The 17,633-nt window shown below is 40.7% G+C and overlaps 1 long non-coding RNA gene across 1 annotated transcript; it reads right to left on the reverse strand.

The window, feature by feature from the left end:
- Positions 1-6,838: 6,838 nt before the first annotated feature.
- Positions 6,839-10,393, reverse strand: LOC147571845 (uncharacterized). Its single transcript, XR_015246711.1, has 3 exons — positions 10,111-10,393; positions 8,211-8,345; positions 6,839-7,149 (listed from the first exon to the last, which is right to left on the reverse strand). It is a non-coding gene; the product is annotated as an uncharacterized LOC147571845 (long non-coding RNA).
- Between the last annotated feature and the right edge of the window lie 7,240 nt (positions 10,394-17,633).

A 17,633-nucleotide genomic window follows, 5' to 3' on the forward strand; every position in this document is an offset into this window, starting at 1 on the left:
CATATTCTTCTCCTAGAGCTCATTAAAAGCTCTCACTCCCGTAATGACTTCTGGGCCTCCAGTCAGACTTATTAGTGCAAAAGGAGCGATAGATGCCTAAATGTCAGGTCTATTTACCGGCTGAAAGGGCTGTTACTGGAGAGGCATTTGTCTTCTGTGGGGACATGCTGACTGTGGCTAGTTAATTCCAGTCTTCCTGATGGGAAACGGTCCTCCTGAATCCAAAACTATTTAGTCCAACCAGGCTCCAGCTTGGCGCACGGCAGTCCGGGTCATGCAACTTCCCAGTGTGTTTTCAACAGAAGGAGTGATTACTGAAGTGGCCTCAGAAACTGCCCGGCAGGCCAGAAATGCCTCCTGGGCAGGCACTAAACGTGCATTTAGCATTTATCCCCCAAACATAAATAAGTGTGGAAAAAGACAAAATAAGGCACAAAAGGTCTGAACGTAGCACCAGGAAGCAACGTGGTTCTTTGTGAGACTGGGGTCACGCAGCAGATGCCGCTGCAAAACAAAAGCCTAATGAACCATTTCAGACGTAGGGAAAGGTGCAGAAAAACAGAACAAAAATCTGTGCACCCAGCACCCACTTTTAGAAGTAAATAATTACATACACCTAAAATAGATGTTTTTAAGGTTCAAAAGAGTCTATGCATTCGAAACGTTGCCTGGCTGTTAAAAATCTAATTAAAAAGCACAGCACAAGGCTTAGCACGATGAATATCTACTCCTTCTCTTCCCCTCCTTGCAAATGTGTAAATAAGCTCTCTGGCAGCGAGACTTCCAGACCAAAAGATACGTGTTTGCGGGTAAGTTTGGGACGGTGAAATTGTTATAAGCGAATAAAGCAATTATTACTGTTTTACTTTCCAAATGAAGTAATGTATTCTTATGGGAGATTTATTTTCTCTTTTTTAAGTAAAGATTTTGTACTGAAATGCTTTGGAAAGCTCCCAGGGATAATTCCACTATTCAAGTACAGTCTCACAGATTCTGAGGGTGGAGAATGAATGATAATTAACTCCACTCATTGTGGAGGTTTTTGTAATCTCCTGTTTTAGTTCGAGCATGGGGGCGGGGGGGAATATGTCCTTGCGAATCTGTAGAGAAATTAGCCAAGTATGTAAAATCAACTGAATCAGACAAGGTAAATAACAAGAACGTAAAAGGGCATAACAATAATGAGCCACGTTCACTGACCAGCTTTGAGGTGAGAGTCATTGTGCTAAGTACTTCATGGGTATCGATTTGGTTAGCCTTTGTAAGGACTTGGGGTGTTAGGTACTGCGATCCTTTTTTTTTTTCTTTCAGCCAAGGAAATCCATCATAAGACAGGTTGATATGTCTGGTGTCAGAGACGTGGGAAGTGGTAGTTAGTGCTGGGTTCAAATCCATGTTTTTAACCACTGTGCCATACCTTGTACCACTCGGAGGATATTGGCAAAGATGGGGATCCCTAGTCACCTAGGAGCAGCTAAGAGATTGCACTAGTCCAACCTCTTCATTTCACAGGTGAGCAAACAGGCTAAATGGGGTAGCACCTCTGCAAGATTACAGGGCTGAGGCTTCGGTTCGGATCCCTGAATCGGACTCATTTCTTCTTTTTCATATGTCCAAAGTAGAGTGGATCGTTTTTCTTCTGAAACCTATTTATCCCACCATATTCCAGACCCATGAGATCCCAGTGTTCTCAACCCTGGCTGCCCTGTGGAGTCATCTGGAGAAGATTTCAAACAAAACACGACGAAAGCTCAACCAGATCAAGAGATTTTTACCGAATTTACAGGTCCACAGCGGCTCTCATTTCTAACTCCTCGACCTTGGATCCAAACCTTCGGCATCTCAGTAAATGGCACAACCAAGTTGCTCAGGCCAGAAACTGGCCAGTTTGAATACTCAGGCCAGTATTTATCCTCGATTCCTCTTTCCCTTCCATCTACAACCAAACCACCGACTTGTGTCAGGCACTGGGTAAATGTTCAATGAAATCAGACATTTATGGTGTGGGTCTTCATTTGGAAGGGCACAATTTTTTAGGTTATATATGTTTGTGTTGTGTACACACACACCCTGTCTGGACTCCTTCTTCTATCCCTACGTGTCTCCTCTCTGAGAGGATCAAATTCAGACTCTAAAGAGAGACCCGGTACTCCGAGTGACATCCTGACCCCATGACGAGAGGGCTTGGGTCGCTTTTGAGCTCTTACATTTCTGTTTTATTCTTCCCACCCATCACTCCTGCCTTTTACATCATTGGCATATCCACAGGTAATTTGTGTGGCCCTGAGAATTCTCTGCTCTGCAAAGAACTGATAGAGAAATGTCCTTTAAAGCAATAATTCCGGCCATGTTTTAGTCAAGCAAGCAATAAAGGGCTGCCAAGATTGATTAAACAGAGAAGCCAAGCCGCGGCCTCTCCTCAGTCATGAGAGCTGTCTGTCTAGATGACACTGCCCCAAACAGACCCCTCTGACCTTCTACTCCATAGCCTCTGTTTGGTGCTGGGAATAGACCTCACCGACCCCGGGCTGTGACCACCCACATTAGGAAGAGTCAATGACGGCTAACAACTTAAAAAGTCAGAGAGCCGGAGAAGAACATTTTTCTCTTTTGATGTTCATGAGGTCACATGGCAGGTACAGTTTTTCCAAGTTCATGCTTTGTATTTTTGCCTAAGAAATAAAAAGATCCCAGGGCAGTGCTGTCAACTACAAGCAAATAAGAACAATATATGGAATTTTAATTTTTCTGGCAGCCGTATTAAAAATAGTAAGGAAGGTGAGATTAGTTTTAATCATAAATTTTATTTGGCCTAATATGTTAAAAAGTATCATTTTCTCAGGGGATAAATATAAAGATTATTAATGCAATATTTTACATTCTTTCCTTATACTAAATCCTCTTTCCACATGTCCAAAACATAATGGATCTTTTTTGCTTCTAAAATCTGTTTGTCTAACCATATTCCAGGTTCAATGTGTATCTTATGCTTATCACACATATCAACTTGGATGCTAAATTTTCAAGATGTTAAGTGAAATGCAGTAACACTGAAACAATGGTTATATTTAACGGAAAAATATTTTAATTGTTAAAAAATTGTTAAAATTATATAAAATTGGAAATTTAGCTCCTTCGTTATACTATCCACAGTTCAAGTGCTTAAAGCCACAAGTAACTTATAGCCATTGTCCTAGACATCACATCTCTGGAGACTAGAATGTGGTTTGTACTCTTTTATGGTATTCTCAGGACCTTTTAAAGTACTCAGACTTATTGAATGGCATTGACTAGCTATTAACTAAAAAAGATAAGACAAATCACAGAAAGAAAGAAAGAAAGAAAGAAAGAAAGAAAGAAAGAAAGAGAAAGAAGAAAGAAAGAAAGAAGAAAGAAGAGATGGAGGGTGGGAGGGAGGAGAGGAAGGAAGGAAGGGAAGGAAGGAGGGGAAGGAAGGGAGGGAGGGAGGGAGGAGGGGAAGGAAGGGAGGAAGGAAGGAAGGGAGGAAGGAAGGAAGGAGGAAGGAAGGAAGGAGGAAGGAAGGAAGGAAGAAGGAAGGAAGGAGGAAGGAAGGAAGGAGGAAGGAAGGAAGGAAGGAGGAAGGAAGGAAGGAGGAAGGAAGGAAGGAGGAAGGAAGGAAGGAGGAAGGAAGGAAGGAAGGAGGAAGGAAGGAAGGAGGAAGGAAGGAAGGAGGAAGGAAGGAAGGAGGAAGGAAGGGAGGAGGAAGGAAGGGAGGAAGGAGGAAGGAAGGAGGAAAGCTGATCCACAAAGCAGATCAGCATTATCATTTTCCTTCATGGATCAGATATATAAAGAACAATCCCTGTTTCACACTATGCTTACACCTTTGGTCTACAACTATCTATTTCTCTTTGCTTTCTCTTTTTGTAGCAATATAACAAGCACATATGAGTCTACTACCCAATCACAAGTCCAAAACTTTTATAATAGTTTACATCCCTCATCTAAGACAGTCATCATCCCAAACTCTGTGCTCATCATTCCCTTCCTTTCACTTGATATAGTTTTACAACACATATATGTATTACTAGAGATGTTATATACAATTTATTACATATCCATATAGTCATGGTATAGTGAGTTGTCATGCTATATAAAACTCTGACACTTGCCTAACACTGAGTCAGATTTAAAAATCCATAAGCCATCTCCTCATTCAATCTCTCTTCAAGCCCTTGTCATCTCCAGGTGGACAACTGCATTATTTTTCTAAATACACTGTGCCTAACTTCTGTCTTTCCTCTCTTCATCTTCCACACTGCTCTCAGAGTCATCTCTCTAAAACACAAACTGATCATATAATTCTCTGTTACTAGCATATTTTAGAGATGCTCCAAGCAATAAAGTCCAAAATCCTTGTAAGGACTGCAGAAGTTGTTTAACGTTCCTAACCCTTCCTATCTCAGTAAGACAAAGATATGTTGCAGAGCGGCTTTCCCTTTGCCCGCCGTCTGGTTGTGGAATCTGTTTCTCCATCCTCTTGAATCTAGACCAGTATAACTTGCTTTGGCCAATGGAATATGGCGGAAATGACATAATGCAACTTCCGGGGTTGAGCTTTAAAAGGCTTTGCATCCTCTGCTTCGGTTCTCTCGGAAAACTTCCCTTAGCCAGGGAAGGCAGCTGAACTAGCCTACTGGCAGATGAGAGGTCATATGGAGAAAAAACTGAAGAATCTCAGCCAAAGGCCAGAACCAAGGGTCAAACGTGTGAGTGAGGTCATTTTGCACCTTCCAGTCCAGCCAAATCTCTAGCTGAAACAACACATATGTGAGTGCAGGCAGAATCGGCTTGGAAATCTCCAGGCTGACCCACAAAACGATCAGACATATTAAAAATCATGATTGTGTTAATTCACTAGGTTTTGGTATGGTTTGTTGTATAGCAGTAACTGTAACACCTTTGTTAAGATCTTTAAATACTGAAAGTGGTGCTCTCAGGAAGACAAAAGCCCTGGCCCTCTGCATTCAGTTAGGCAGTCAGAATTAGAAGATCTGACTCAAAAATAATTATGGACGCAGTTTCGTGGCATAGAGTGAACTTCTCAACTTCGTAAAAACCCACAGAATTAAGAGAATCGTATTAGTGAAAATGCTGGCACTGTGAATCACAAGGGACAAAGGTAGTTCAAACTGGGCTCCCAACTTCCTGTATTCAGGAAACAGGCTACTAAACATCTGCAAACACGGGCCATTTGTCTTCTTGTGTCTTAACAGCTCTCTTGAGACATAATTCACATACCATAAAATTCACTCATTTAAAAGGTACAATTATTTTTATTTACAGATTTGAAGCCATCCTTACAATCAATTTTAGAATATTTTTGTCATCTCAATTTAAGAAAAGAACATCGGATTTAGCTATCCCTTCCCCACCCACCATCCTTTCCAGCCTTAAGCAACCATTATCTTATTTTCTATCTTTTTACATTCTCTTATTCTGGACATTTCATATAAACGGATAATACAATATGTGGCCTTTTGTCACTGGCATCTTTTACTTAGTTTAATGTGCTCAAGATTTGTCCGTGTTATAGCATATGTCAGTCATTCTTTCCTTTTCATGGCCAAATAATATTTCATTGTATGGATGTATCATATTTTGTTTATCCAAATATCCAGTTGGACACTGGGTTGATTCTACCTTTTGGCTATTATGAATATTGTTGCTGTAAACATTTGTGTACAACTTTTTGTGTAGACATAGGTTTTTTTTTTTCCCTTTGGCCTTTTCTCTAGGAGTGTAATGTCTGGATCATAGGGTAAATCATTTGAAGAAACTGTCAGATTGTTTTCTGTAGGTGACTTTGCCTTCCCACTAGCAATCTAGAGGGGTTTGTTTCTCCACATCCTTGCCGACACTTGTTATGGACCTACCTTTTGATTCTAGGCTAGTGGGCTTGAAGTAATATCTCATTGTGGTTTTGATCTGCACTTACTTGATGACTAATGATCTATGGCATATTTTCATATGCTTATCAGCCATTTGTATGTCATCTTTGGAGAAATGTCCATTCAAATCCTTTGACTTTTTAAACTAGGTTATTTGTCATTTTTATTACTGAATTTTAAGAATTCTTTATATATTCTAGATACAGGTTCCTTATCAGATATACAATTTTCAAATATAGCTATAGTCCTTAGGTTGTCCTTTCACTTTCTTGATAGTATCTTTTGAAGCACAAAAGTTTTAATATATTTTTATTTTTTAATGTTTTTTATTCTTTTTTGAGAGACAGAATGTGAGTGGGGGAGGGGCAGAGAGAGGTAGAGAAGAATCTGAAGCAGGCTCCAGGCTCTAAGCTATCAGCACAGAGCCCGCCATGGCGCTCGAACCCACGAAATGTGAGATCATGACCTCAGATGAAATCTGATCCTTAACCAACTGAGCCATCAGGCATCCCACAAATTTTTTAATTTTAATGAAGCTCAATTTATCTGTTTTTTTGTCTTGTTGCTTGTGTTTGGAGTCATATCTCAAATTCCACTGCCACACCTGATGTCATGAACATTTACCTCTATGTTTTCTTCTAAGAATCCCACAGTTTTAGCTCATAGACTTGGATTTTTGATTCACTTTGAGTTATTTTTTATATAGTGGTGAGGTAAAGATCCAACTTCATTCTCCTGTGTGTGACTGTATCCAGTTGTCCCAGAATCATTTGTTGAAAGCACTATGCTTTTGCCTTTGAATGGTGCTGGCATCTTTGCCAAAAATCAATTTTCCATAGACACCTTGACACACAACTCTTATTGGAGTCACGAGAAAAAATGGATGAGGAGTCTTCCATAAATGGTATGCAGAAGGGTGGTGGCTCTTTTCAGTAAGAAACTGAACACAAAAGATGGGGGATTTATTAACCATCAATGTTTTCCAGGAATACAGAGCTCAGATAAATACAGAGCTGACACTGTCAAACCCTCCTTTTGTTCAATAAGAATGAATATAATAAACTAACCTAAACAAGTAAAAGACCAGCATAAACCTCCTGAGTGAGACAAAGCAGGATCTGTCTAGGACTTTTGTTGGTGTTGTTCCTGTAAAATAAGCTGAACCATCTGTTGAGAGGTTATAGCAAAGGTCAATTGTTTTAGAATCTTGAAGTCCAGACATCTTAAACAGGGTTACCTGAAATGAAAAATAAAAAATATCAATATAAAAGATGGAATTGGAGCACCTGGATAATTCAGTTGGTTAAGCGTCTGACTCTTGATTTTGGCTCAGGTCATGATGTCTTGGTTTGTGAGTTTAAGCCCCAACTCAGGCTCTATGTTGCCAGTGCGGAGCCTGCTTAGGATTCTCTCTCTCCCTCTCTCTCTCTCTTCCCTTCCTCCCCTCCCCCTATCTCTCAAAATAAATAAACATTTAAAAAAAATGGGGTGGCTCAGTCGGTCTGACTCTCAATTTTGGCCCAGGTCATGATCTCACAGTTCATGAGTTCAAGCCCTGCATCAGGCTCCACACTTATGCTGTGGAAACTGCTAGTGATTCTTTCTCTCTCTCTCTCTCTCTCTCTCTCTCTCTCTGTCTCTCTCTCTCTCCCTCTCTCTTTGCCCCTTCAGCACATTCTCTCTCTCAAAATAAATAAATCAACTTTTTTTTGTAAAGGTGGAATTAAAGCAAAGAACTAGGAGTCAAACTTGTGAGTCACAGGTTTAGTGGATTCCAAAAGGCTGGTGGAAGAAAATCTTTTGATTAAGCAGTACTTCTGCGGAAATAAATGAAGGCCACCCAAATGGGAACAAGCAAAGACTATTCAGAACTTGCGACCATACGGAAGTCAGCCACCATCACTTATACTTGGCAGAGACTCAAGGCACAACTTAGTGGACCAGCTGTATAGTGAAATAAAAGGGAAGAAAGACTAGGTACACCCTGATAGGATGCTGTTGGCATGAAGAAATTAGAATGAGACTAACTCGAGTTAGGGCATGCTATTAGTTCCCCTAACTAATTAGGGGAACATTTTTTACTTTTTTTGGAAATGAGGGACAAAACTTAGGGAATCAGGCGGTTATTAACCAAGACCTGACCATTTGGGGCAGTTGCTGCAGAAACGGTGAGTTGGCCTGCCAGGCTGATTGCTACTGAGGCTGTGGATCAGAACTCTGTTTTTATAGTCTGAGAGTCTGGCCATTGCCTGTATGTATGGTCAGTCTCCCAGTTCCTCATTTCAATCATTAACTCACTTGCAAGAAGTCGGCCAATTCAGAGAAAGCTAGCGATCCAGATCTGCGCTGCTCAGAGATTGTTAGTCACCTCCATAGTCAACTGTATGTGAGATCTTCCTGACCTTTCGGTTGTTTTGTCATCATTGGGATCATCTGATGAGAGAACAGTTGTGTGAGAACATTTAAGACTCTGGATAGAATACAACAGTTCAGCATAATGATCGCATGACCCAAAACAAAAACAATTAATAGTCCCTATAAAATGCTTCAAAACAAATCCCAGCTGCCCAACCCAAGCCAAGAGAACAAGTATCATAGGCCATGAGGACTAACTTTAGATAGCCAAATAGCATTCTCCTTAAGCAATGTATAGCCTGTTCCACCCTATTCTGTTAATCCAAGTACAGTAAGAACTATTAGCAATAGCACAAGTGCCACTATGACTAGCTTAAAAGAAATTTACAGCAATGCAATTGGCCACCAATGAGTAGACATGTCACCCATGCCAACGAGTTGAAAGTGATCTGTATTCCGTCTAAGCGAGAGATGGTATCATTAGTAAGTTATGCAAATTAGTGAGGTTTCTTACACCTTTTTCTACTTGTATGACTCCCACTGATGGGAATAGTATCATGAACAATGAATCAGTAATTCTTACAGGTAGTGTCCTGAATAATCAAGAGTGGCTTTATTTTTGAACCTATGTCTGAGTTGGAATTTCTAGCCATGGTGATTTATAGAATTAAGGTTTCGGTACGCAGACAAGCATTGGATTACTATTCTTAAAGGTGTTAGTCTGAAACAAACAGAATCAGGAATCCTGGTTACAAAGAAAGTAGTACTTGGTAGGGACACGTGAGATCTAGGAAATAATGAGTTATATGTATCATGAGGTCAAAACTAACGCCTTCTATCAGTTGGGGTACATATTTGGGTTCCTGTTAATTTCTTCCAGATGGCAAGCATTTGGTCCATTGCCCTTAGAAAGTTGTGGGAAATAAAGTTTAAAATTATATAGGGTCTGATTGATTGTAATAATTGGTTCTTTTGCATACATGGACACTGATAAAGTCACAGGCTTATTTGTTTAAGGTCATTTTTCCATGTAAGTGCAAATGGAAACATCATTCCTTATAGTCTCATTAGACCATTCCTTATAGTCTCATTTGGTGAGAGGTTTTATAATGGGATACAGTGATAGATGGCATATCCAGCTGTCAGTAAGACCAAAGGCAGTAGCTACTGTTTGAGATAGTCTAATGATGGCATTAGAATGAGTATGTTCTGGCCTAACAATTATATAAGGATGGAAAAAGGAGAGAAAGAGCCTTTATGTGTGAATAGCAACCAAGGATCTATAGAAAATAAGGATAATTATTAGTAGTAGATAGATAAAACAGGAATCAGACAGAGGTCTTGGTCCAACACCCTGGGCAGAAACTATTCATTGTCTGAAGCCATCTGCTTGTTCCAAAGAGATTAGGTGAGCTGTTTCCTTTCAAAGATTATTTGTGTCTACAAGATCTCAGAGTATCCTCAATTTAAATTCCCCTATTAGGGGCGCCTGGGTGGCGCAGTTGGTTAAGCGTCCGACTTCAGCCAGGTCACGATCTCGCGCTCCGTGAGTTCGAGCCCCGCGTCGGGCTCTGGGCTGATGGCTCAGAGCCTGGAGACTGTTTCCGATTCTGTGTCTCCCTCTCTCTCTGCCCCTCCCCCGTTCATGCTCTGTCTCTCTCTGTCCCAAAAATAAATAAATAAATGTTGGAAAAAAAAATTAAAAAAAAATAAAATAAATAAATTCCCCTATTAAAGTAGCCTTGTAATTGTGCAGAATTCTGAATTGCTTCCTTAATTGTTAAGCATGAAACCAAGCATTGGCTCCCTGGCATTTCACTGTTGTATTTGTTGCTAACAGTACCTGATAAAGTTCCTTCCATTGAGATCAAAGGCAGCAGATTTCCTCTGATGTTTCTTCCAACAGACAAAATATCCTAGCGGAAGATCATGAAGAGGTGATTCAGAAAAATGTTTTGGGGAGGTACCCTTAACCACTGGTGATAGAACTGGGTGTAATACAAGAGCCCCTTGTAAATTTTTTGCCATGTCACCATGCAGTAGGGTGGAGTCTAATATCAGAGATGAAATTCCCAAATGCATGGATCTTGCAGTTACCAATTCACAGGGGGACAACTGATGTGTCCCAGAGGGAGTGAACTGTAGAGCTATAAGACCTAGTGAGAGTGTCTTTGACAAAGAGAACTCAAGGATTTCTGAAAGTTTTGTTAATTTAAATTCAAGGATTTCCATCAGTCTTTTCAACCTTTTCAGAAGATTGTGGGTGATAAGAACAGTATAGTTTATAAGTAAGGGTAACATCTTACAGAATTTTCTCCCAAGAGTGTCTGGTAAGTGCACATCCTGATCACTTGATATAAAAGTCGAGATGCCTCAGGCTGAAAACACAAAATCAAGCAGCTTTTTAGTGACCATAAGACCTGTAGCTTTTCAGCAAAGAAATGCTGCAGCCCATCCTGAATATAGATGTACAATAACTAAAAATATTCAAATATCATAGAAGTTGATGCCAGTTAAAATCCATCTCAAGGTGTTTGAAGTCCCGCTGAGGTCCTGGCTGTGTCTCCCCTTTACAGATTTTCCAGGATTAGGTTGTTGACAGGTGACACATGACCTGAAAATAACCTCAGCTATCGTTTTAAAATTTTCTCACCTATGTTAAGATGATCGATTTGTCTGTAATGAGTTAGTTTCATGAAGAAATGTAGTTAATATCCACTTGAATTTATCTGGTTTAACCACGCTGCCATCTTGAGCACTCCAGAGATTATCTGAGCGAAAGATACAACCAGATCCTTCCTTTTCAAAATCGGACGCCATATGTTGATATTTTTAATGACCTCTTTGAATCCTTCCAGAGATATATCCTTTGAGGGTTTCGGTAGGCTTATAACTTTGGTTAAGGAGAGTTTTTAGCATAATGATCTCCTACAGCATTTTCTTTAGCTTCTGTATTATCTCTTTTTACATGGGCTTCAATCTTTATAGTAGCCATCCCTCTAGGAAGTAGGAGTACATCTAAAAGTTCCATAACTTGTTGTCCATTTTTAGGAGGATACCAGCAGAGCTGAGAACCCCCTTTGTTATGAAGAAGGCATCCCAGAGTCTTACTACTCCAAAAGCAGATCTGCTATTCGTATATATACACATTATGTATTCTCTGATCATTAGCTAGTTGAAAAGCTCTAGGAAGGGCAGTTAAGTTTTGCCATCTGGGCTGATTTTACTTCAGGTAGAGGACTATATTCTAAAGAAGCATCTTCTTAAATTACTGATAGCATTTCCTGCTTGATAATCTCCAGTTTCAGTTGAGGTACGCTCCCTCAGCAAATAATATTAGGTCAGATTTCTCAGTGGGATCTTTAATACGCCGTGCATCTGTGAGGTACAGATAGCTCCCTAACTGAAGTAAGACAATCAAGCTGTTGCAATTCTTTTAGGAGCAGGGGAGTGGCAGGATTCAGGTTGTTTCAAGGGTGAAGAGTAAAGAGGAGAGAGTTAACAGAATCTCTTCAGAGGTTTAATCAGTTGGCTGAAAAGTGTTGTGTGTTCTCAGTCAATAGTAATGTCTGTGTCGCATGAGGAACCATGAGAGTAAGTGGAGAGCCTAGAACTAGTTCAGCAGAAGCACTGGTGACTTTTGTGATGGCACTGATTACCTTAAGTCAAGAGGGAAAAAGCCTTTACAATAGGGTCAAGGGTGAGACAATAGTATGCAGCTGGCTTTTGATGATTCCCATGAAATTGAATTGAAACCCTAAGGGCTTCTTCAAATTGTTCATGCACAATTTAATGAAATGGCTTTCTAGTTAGGAATACCTGAAGAAGGAGGCTATTGAAGGGCCTTCTTTAGGTACACAAGGCCTATTTATACCTGGGCTCCCAGATCTGAGTCTCTTACCAAAGACTTAGACAATTCAGAAAGAAGTGTTGCAATCACAGAAAAATTTGGTACCCATTGCCTGCAATTTCCAATTAAACCTAGAAATCCTCCCAGTTGTCAGCTTGAAAGAGGTCTAGGATAAATTTGGATAGTCTTTAATCTATCAGGAGAATATTTCCCTTTCTTTTTTTTTTTTTTTCAACGTTTATTTATTTTTGGGACAGAGAGAGACAGAGCATGAACGGGGGAGGGGCAGAGAGAGAGGGAGACACAGAATCGGAAACAGGCTCCAGGCTCCGAGCCATCAGCCCAGAGCCCGACGCGGGGCTCGAACTCGCGGACCGTGAGATCGTGACCTGGCTGAAGTCGGACGCTTAACCGACTGCGCCACCCAGGCGCCCCTATTTCCCTTTCTTACATAGGTCATTTCCTAAATAATGGACTGCATTGCGGAACACTTGTAATTTATCTTTTGAAGCATCATGTTCCTTTTCTGCTAAGGCTGAGAGTAAGTAAATGATTCTTTTCACAAGCTTCCTTGTCCTCTGAACAAAGTAAGAGATTCTTATGTTGTATTATATTATATCAGAACTAAATCACAAGGGCAATTTGGATCTTATAAATCTTGATTAAAGACCTGGGGAAAAGTGGTAGATGGCTTCAGTGCACCCCTGAGGCATGACTGCCCAGGGATATTGTGGTCCTCCTCAGTGGAAGGCATGGTCTAGAGGCATGCTGAAAAAGGCAAAGCAAAGATCCTTTCAAATGAACAATGAAGCCAGAGGCGGTAGGCAGATCAGATGGTATTTGAATTGCATACTACACGGAAACAAGAGATAACAATTTTGTTGATGGTCTTGAAGTCTTGAACAATTTATATCTTCATCCATTTGGTTTCCTTTTCGGCAGGATGAGAGTGTAGCAAGGGCTACTGCAGACTATGAAAAGATCTTTGAGAATAAGGTTTTGAAAGCTAGGTTTGAGCTCTTCCTTTGTGTGTCTGGCCTCAAAGGATATTGGGAAAGTTAGGGTAATGGTTTGGTATGATCTATCTGAATTTTAATAGATTCACCTCCAATTCCATTCCAATTCTGATGTTGGCATTTTTAGTCCATAAGGTGTCAGTTATGGTGTCAAGATTTTTATCAGAGGTATGTATTAAATATTACGGAGAAGGCAAAGGTATATCCAGAGCAGATGCAATTTGATTATGAATAGAGGAGTCCTCTGGAATTTCAATATATAGCTCCTCTCGTGCACATTTGCAAAGTAAATATCCCCTTATTAACTTTGCAAGGGTGGCATCACAGAACAAAAAAGAATGTTTTTCAGTTAAGGACACAGGGTTACAGCTAATGGCTGCAGATTATTTGAGATACCTGCTCCTGTGTGTGCTATGTTTTCTCTGAGGAATGTGTTGAGAAAGAGGTAGGATTTAACATAAAGCAGCACCCATATCTACCAAGAATTAATGAGGTTGACCATCTATATTTATAATTCACTTTGTTTAAAAGTAGTCCAGGGGCGCCTGGGTGGCGCAGTCGGTTAAGCGTCCAACTTCAGCCAGGTCACGATCTCGCGGTCCGTGAGTTCGAGCACCGCGTCGGGCTCTGGGCTGATGGCTCAGAGCCTGGAGCCTGTTTCCGATTCTGAGTCTCCCTCTCTCTCTGCCCCTCCCCCGTTCATGCTCTGTCTCTCTCTGTCCCAAAAATAAATAAACGTTGAAAAAAAAATTTAAAAAAAAAAAAAAAAAGTAGTCCAGACTATTGAACGCATTTTCCTTCCTTATTAATCTGAGTTGAGGGATTTTTTTCATTTTGGTTTTTCTTTTGTTAAGAGGAGACATTTTTTTTTTCCAGTGTCCCTCCTTTTTTTCTACAATATCTACAAATGTCCTTATCAATAGGTAGTGGTCTACTTAGCTGTTTGATCTTCAGGGCCCAAGGTTATTTTAAGTCTTGTCTTATTTTTATTCTAAAGGCATTTCAAAATGTTAGGTCAGGTGTTTTAGTTCAGATAAAGGGGCTATTTCCCATTCTAATTTCTTTCTTTGAATTAGGTGCCCAATCTCAGGTTCAGCAACATTGACAAAATGAGATGAAAGGGCTGCTGTTCAATCAGCATCTCTCACTCCCACACATTTTTGGAAGATATTTTCTAGTCTATCCTAAAAAATATCCCATTGTTTCATCTTTACTTTTATCACATGGAATTATGGTCCAATGACCGTTTATTAAAAATGTTTTATGTATGGTGTTCAGGAGACTTTACCTAGCTTGCTTTTTGAGCTTCTTTTTGAGCCTCAAGCTTAATGTGAAAAGGGGGTTCTTATAGGTCCCTTATTGGGTAGGTCCAATCAGCATTTGCCATACGGAAGTAAGCATCTGAGTTTCCAACCAACATGTGTACAAGTTGAATTCTAAAAAATTTTTATGGGTATTTGCTGGTCTTATCTAAGTTTAGAGAAATCTTTAGAATTCTAAGAATTAGAGCTTGAGTGCAAGGTTTAGATTCTATAGTTCCCTGCATACCTAGCACATGAGAAGGATGGATTTTTAGAGGCAACTGGTTTTGGTAGTTTTAAGAGTTGGGGAAAGGGTCTGGACAAGCAGATGGAGGTGTCGACAGAGAAAAGAGATTGAAATGATAAGAGGGAAAAAGGAGAGTAGGATATAGGGAAGCAGCTGAAGGACAAGAAAGAGGATTTACTAGAGAAAGTACTTTGTTGTTACTTAAGTTTGTCAAATTCCTCATAGCCTTGGCCAAAGAAACTTTTGGTGAAGTAATTTTTTATTTAAACTTTGTTGGGAGGTCTCTGTGTACCAATCAAAAAATGCTGCCCATATGTACTGAGAAATCGTATTCCTTTCTTTTCTAAGGAACCTTTCAAATGAACAATGTTTTGAAGTCAAATGCCCCCAAGTGCCCACTAAAGGCTTAATTCATACTTGGGAAAATTACAACATTTGGAAAGATAAGTACAAGAGTAAGGACTGTCATGAGAGTGGATATGTGAAACAAGAGTTTTCCCAGAAGAGGAGATGATTTAGATTTAAATGATCCCATGAGAGCTGCCAACGCTGGTAGAAATGAAATGTGTGTGCAACGCATATCTCAAAACCCAAACTCATGATTGGTCACCTTCAAACACAGACTCGACAATGTGTGCCCTCTGGCATGTGGAATATCAGAGAGAATGCTCTCTCTGAATCAAAAAGGGGGGGAAAAGCCCAAAGGACAAAATCTTGAGATGGAAAGAACCTCATCCAGTTTTATTGGGTGACTTACAACAAAGTTTGTCCAAATGGGCAGTTCTTGTAATAATGGCAAACTCATTGGGGGCGCCTGAGTGGCGCAGTCGGTTAAGCGTCCGACTTCAGCCAGGTCACGATCTCGCGGTCCGTGAGTTCGAGCCCCGCGTCAGGCTCTGGGCTGATGGCTCAGAGCCTGGAGCCTGTTTCCGATTCTGTGTCTCCCTCTCTCTCTGCCCCTCCCCCGTTCATGCTCTGTCTCTCTCTGTCCCAAAAATAAATAAACGTTGAAAAAAATTTTTTGTAAAAGAATGGCAAACTCATTGGTGTGTGAGGCTGCCATGAAAAATATGCTCAGAAGGCATATGCCTGTGTTCTACCATATGATTCTCCTTGTGACCTACAGCACTTTTAGACAGCAACCCATGGAGCAGTAACACAAATGCAAACAAAAAGGGATGAAAAGAATGGCTTGATTCCACCAATGATACAAACAAATGGCACCAATAACAAAACCCGGCTACAAAACTCAGAAGAAAGACCAAGGAACTCAACACGAAGGGTAGAGTTCAGGCCTGTGCTGACTTACCACATCGTTGTGGACTTGATGAGCAGTGAGCAGTGAGGCACAACAGGTTCTGGGTGCCTGGTCTAAGACTGGAGGCCACGGTGATGGTCAGTGCCAACTGTATTTTGGTGGAACTTCCAAGAAAACTGTGGAAAGAAATGAAGATCACTCCAATGAAAACAAACAAATGCGGTTCATTCAGAACTTGCTATAGCAAGAGAATTACCACCATCACCTGAGATGGGCAGAAACTCAAATGCAGGTAGAGTTGTGGAAAGCTCTGGAGTGGAAAACAGGACGACTTTGGTGAATGCTAATTAGAGGCAGTCAGCTTTCAGAAGCTAGAGAACTAACTAGAAGTGGACCATCTTATATGATTGATTAGAATATATTTGTTAGATATATAAGTTAGAAGTGAGGGCAAAAATTAGGGAAGCTGGCAATTATTGACCAGGTCCTGATTTGGGACTGATATTGAATAGGTTATATTTGGCTTCTTAGACTAATTGCTCTAGAGGCTGTGGGTCAGAGCTCTATTTTTGTACCTGTCTGGTGATTGTTTGTATATTCAGTCTCTTACCACTCACTGAGTTTTTTGAAGCTGTGATGTCAATTGTATTGGTGGTGATGTCCACAGCATTGGTTCTTCTCCAATAAGGATGGATGGCTCGAGTATTTCGCCACACTTGCTTGGTAGTGCAAGCGGTGGCCTATGCATGGAAAGAGCTGGACCATGAATGATCAGGTGGGATGATGAGTCCTTCCAATCTTATAAAAAGTCCTTAGGCTTCGGCTTGCAGTGACTCTTCAGATTTTGGAGGCAAAGACCAGCAAAGGCAATATCAGAGTCCCAATAAAAACCTGGCAATCGGTTTGTAGTTCTCATGACTTCAAGTCAAGAAGGAGGCAGAAAAATTGGAAAGTTTATTTTGAGGCTAAGATTAGTTTATAGCCAAATATTGAAGGAAACTGTAAGAACTGAAAATCTGGTTAAGGGTTGACAAGTTGTGCAAGGTGAGAAAACACAGTGCAATTTAGAAGTAAACATCAAACCGGTTTTTGCACCGGGAAACAGAAAGCTTAGCTACCAGACAAAACAAAGTTTCCAGATAGATCTGCAATTTACAGAGGTGCAAAATAGCTCAAAGGCAATGAATAGGGTCAGAATCCGGTAATCCAAAAGAGCATGCTCTAGTTTCCCATTGAAACACCAAAGGCTCTCTACAGTCCCTTTCCCCTCTTGATCAAAGACAATCTCAAAGAAAGACTACTCTTGGTCAACAAAATAAGGCTGGTCTCACTGGAGGCGGCCTGGTTATTTACATAGATGCAGCAAGAACGACGTGGTACCACGTAGGTCTTATACTGGCTTCTCTGGACGCTTTCAGAAAGAATCTCACATTGGACTTTTCAGAGCCTCTCGAGGCTAGGAAGCCAGGCCAAAACTTCACCATCATTTTCCACCTGCAGTACCTAGTGATTTGGTGGGCATTCCTCTCTTCCTGAGGTCCTCAAAATAGCCTAGGATTCCTGAGCCTGCCAGGAAGTGACCTTCCTTGCCCACCTATAAGGCTGGGAACCCTATCAAGCCGGTTGCCAGGCCAGTTTTCCCAAGAGGGACTTTGTAAGCATTGGCCCATCACGTCAACCTTAATTGCTGAAAA

The sequence above is a fragment of the Puma concolor genome, chromosome F2, assembly GCF_028749965.1.
Source record: "Puma concolor isolate L17-30 chromosome F2, mPumCon1.1.hap2, whole genome shotgun sequence".
In the NCBI taxonomy this organism is placed as follows: Eukaryota; Metazoa; Chordata; class Mammalia; order Carnivora; family Felidae; genus Puma; species Puma concolor.